Raw genomic sequence first — 4,425 nt, 5'->3', positions numbered from 1 at the left:
TTACAAAAACATCTCATGATTTCTTCAATGTTTTTTCATTACTACGGCAACATAATAAACTTAACTGCCATTGAATACAGTGGTGTTCTTTTTGATCTTTGGCCTTGGGCTTTATCAGTGTTGGTGACTGAGACAATATCCCTGAAAATGTAACAGATATATATCCTTGTAAAGTGGTGCTAAACATACATGGGCAAAAGGTCCAAGTTTGGTTCGCAGAAACCTAATACCTCATACTTACTTCCCAGACCTAAGCCAGTTTACCGAAAATGATATACTCAAATGGAGCTAGGTCTCTGAAATAGAGCCCTAAGATATAACCACAACTGCATATGTTACATTTTTTCTAGACCAACCTGTGGCTTTTTGCCTGGGTGTCTATTCAACAGGGAAAAGAAACAGCTGTCTGTTGGGCTGCACCCCGCAGACCTGCAGCCTTGTAATTGCCCAGACTGGAGACCGAAGAAAGAGCCTAGAGACAGCTACAGAGACACCAATGGTTCATTGGATAGGGGAACTTACATGGCCAGAAAAAAAGGGTCCTGGAGTGACACCTCACTGCGTACGGCAGCCGGCAAGAAGGACATAACAAACCTTCGCTACTTGGGGAAGATGGAGGCTACCATTTATAGGGGAACTGACGTCAGGATGGCTCATCGGTTACCAGGGAAACCAGCGGCTGGGGCAGGGGGCAAGCATGTAGGCAATTACTGATTAAGCCCTATAATCAACAGGATTGGATAACCATGTGAGTGAAGCAGGAACTGGTTGAGGGGGCGGCTATCTAAAGAGCAAGAGAACAGCTACTATCTTGTATGGCCTGACCGTACAGTGTCATTATTATACAGAGCACTTTCTACCATGGAGAATTGAGTGATTCCCACCCCCCGCAACCCGCCCTTTGGGAGATATCTTATGCAAAGGTATTTCAAGCCCTGCCCACAGTGCTTTTGTTAGAAGACCTTATCCACTACCATGATTTCTCATTAACTACCATGTCTGGTGAAGAGATAGACTGTTTGACAAAGAGAGTCCAGAAAAGGAGTCACACCTGCAGAATATTTTTACCGTGTTCTATGTAATCTAGAAGCAGCTGGTTTGACAGAATTATATTATAACCCACAGAACGCTCAGTTTTAATGCCAGCTGGCAGACAACTGCCTAAAAGATTGAAGTGCTTTTCTAAATAATTCAGTTTATAACATCACCAGTAGCTGTCTCTTCCGTAGCCAGAAACATAGATCCACAAACCAAGGGATGTGGGGTGGGAATGGCCCTTCTTACTACTGTCAAATAACCCACTAGACTCCATGGGTTTCAAGGTTCTATTGTATAAGGAAAAATTGCTTCCACCATGGAAGATGGCAATGATCTCAGTCACCTGGAAGCTAAGACAACACTCTGGCCATTATAGCTTCCTCATGCCACCCAACCAATACATAAAGAAGAGGATGGATAAATTGCATGACAGCTGGTTGGTCCTAATTCCTAAGCAGAAAATGAACAACTCTGGTCTATACTGGTACCAAGATGACCATGAGTGGAACCCAGAGGATTCACTAGGGCACCTGTTACAGTCTCTGCCCAGAAGTCTTTTTCAATGGAAAAGTACTGAGACTACATGAAGACAATGCTAACGAGGACTCAGATCTTAAAAGCAGTTTGAGTCATTTAGCCAAATAAAAAACCAGGTCCATCTAGGTGCTGGCAGAAGGTAAAGGAAACAGAATGTGTGGTAGAAAAAGAAGCTACAAATATCAATTTAAGCTTTATAAGCAGTTACAGAAGTGTTGTTCTGTGTTACTTCATTCATTTCTTCTCTTTTCATTTACTACTTTATATGGTTGAATAATATTTTTGGTTTCAGTTGAGAATGCAACTCAGTTGCCAACACCCTACAGGATATGGTAGCTAAAGAGAATTTTTGTATCCTTTGTGTCAGGAGTACAAAATTTTCACCCCCAAAAAATCCAGGACTGAAAAGGATATCTTCTGTTTCCCACCCTAGAGTCATTCTCTACTTTCTGTACCCTGTTCTGTAACTGAGAAGTTGACCATTATTGGCCACATCAGTAGATTTCCTTACTTCTCAGTTTATGATGTAGTTTCAACAAAAAGAGATGCTGACAGGAGATCCACAGAATGAAAAGAGAGTTAGAGGTATTTGGTTCTCTAACTCCTATCATGTCAGATCTCTTTGCTTTGGTTGCATCTATCAAAGGGAGAGAATTCTTGCTTGGTGGCTCTCTCCATCTCTCTCTGTGTGTGTCTCTCTCTCTCTCTCTCACATACACACACACACACACACACACACACCCTCAGCTTTCCCCTCTCCCTCTTTCTGGCTTTTCTTTCCTAGTACTTTAAGTATTAGAGCTGGAAATAACTCCCTATTGTTACTATACCTTGGTACTGCATTAACCTTTGCATCTTTTTTTTTTTAACTCTTCTCCACACCTTTGTAAATGCTTTAATTCTCCCCAAATTATTTATTTATTTATTTATTTATTTATTTATTTATTTATTTATTTATTTATTTAACATCTATTTATCCATTTTCCCACAAAATTATTTTATTTCCCTCTTTTCCTCCAAACCATTTCAAAATTTCTGAGATTTTCGAATATGGTTTACAATTCTTTGTTCTAGTTTTTCATTTTGTTTTGCATTAGAGAATATCATCTCTGTTTCAAGAATATTCAACATGTATATCCAAATTTGCATTTGTATAGTCAACAGATATTTACTGAGCATCTATTCCAGGCAAGAAACTGCTCTAAAAGGATTACAAATACAATAATAAACAAAACATACAAAAATCTACTCCTAAGGAGCTTATATTCTAGCAGGGAGAAACATACTACAAACACATAATCAAATAAATATAAAAATTAATCTCATATTTTTATCTATTTTGGTTTAACTCTATAATTTAAAATGTTTTTATCATGCCATTACACATTTCTCAAAACCCACAGAATGTACAACACAAAGAGTAAACCCTATATGTAAACTATGGACTTTATAGTTAATAACGTATCAATATTGGTTCATCGACTTTAACAAATATACCACACTAAGGTAAGATGTTAATACTAGGGAAACCATGGAGGGAGAAGGAGGAGAGGGAGCATATGGGAACTCTATATTTTCCCTCACTTTTTTAACACCCAAAACTGCTCTAAAAAATAAAGTCTATTAATTTAAAAAGTATATTGGAACTATGCTTTCTATCTCCTTTATCTTCTTTTACCTTAGAATTTTGTTGTTATAATAATAATTTAATATACTAGTTAAGAATTTTATCCAGCAAGGAATAACAAAATAGCAGTGTCTTAAGATGGAAACTTATTCCTGTCTTAGGAAGAAGAAAATTCTGAAGTGAGTGGCCCTGTCTGATAAAATGAACTTGATAATCATTGGGGACCTCCTCTTCCTTCACCATGCTAGGATGTGGTTCCTCTAATGAAAGCCAGCTATGCCCAAGGTGACTACAATGTTTAATCATGCACACATTCTATTCTGCGAATGAAGGAAAGGGGAAAGGCAGCAACAACAAAGAAGGCCCTCATCTTTCTTACCTGCGTTGACTCTCTTTGGGCAGCCTGCCCAGATGTTCCACAGAACACTTGCATTTATATCTCATTGGCAAGACCTTAGTCACATGGTCACATGGCCTACGGAAGGGTAGGGAATATTAATATGTTTTAGTTGGATGTGTGTTAACTCAGAATAAAATTGTGGATCTCCTAAACTGAACACTTACTCATGCCTTTATGTGTCTTGGACCTGAAGATACAACAATGAACCAAATAGATAGGATGAATCTCTTTCAACTTTAAGTGAGCTTACCCTCTGGGGGGAGAAAATAAATTTTAAAATTATATGGGACAAAATTATATATGGATGATTATATATATATATGTTTGTCTCAATCTATTTGTCCATATATATAAAAGTAAATATATAAATATGTATAAATATATGTATATAAATGTATATGTATGTATATAAATATATGTATGTTTCTTTTTATAAATATAAATATTCGTTCATGTTCATGTGTAAGACATATATAACAAATAAATGTGTATGGTAATTACACAATGACTGTAGTTACTATTAAGCGAAATGGAGACTATAAGAGGAAATAATGAATTAGAAAGTGACTGAAAGGCTGATTTTGTTCAGGCAGGGAAAGCCTTTCTGAGGAAATTACATTGAGTTCAGTCATGAATATTGAGAAGGTGGGAGTCATGCATAGATCTGGAAGAAGTTTCTAAGCCAAAAGGTCAGCGAGTACAAAGGAACTGAGTTTGGCCCATTGAAAAGAAGTAAGGGCCAGACTGGCTGGAGTTTAGTGAGCAGGGATGTGAGAGGAGGGAGATGACATCACAGCAGTGCATGACAGCCAGACCATGAAAG

This window comes from Balaenoptera musculus, chromosome 5, assembly GCF_009873245.2.
Source record: "Balaenoptera musculus isolate JJ_BM4_2016_0621 chromosome 5, mBalMus1.pri.v3, whole genome shotgun sequence".
Lineage (NCBI taxonomy): Eukaryota > Metazoa > Chordata > Mammalia > Artiodactyla > Balaenopteridae > Balaenoptera > Balaenoptera musculus.
Note: the sequence above shows the minus strand (reverse complement) of the source record.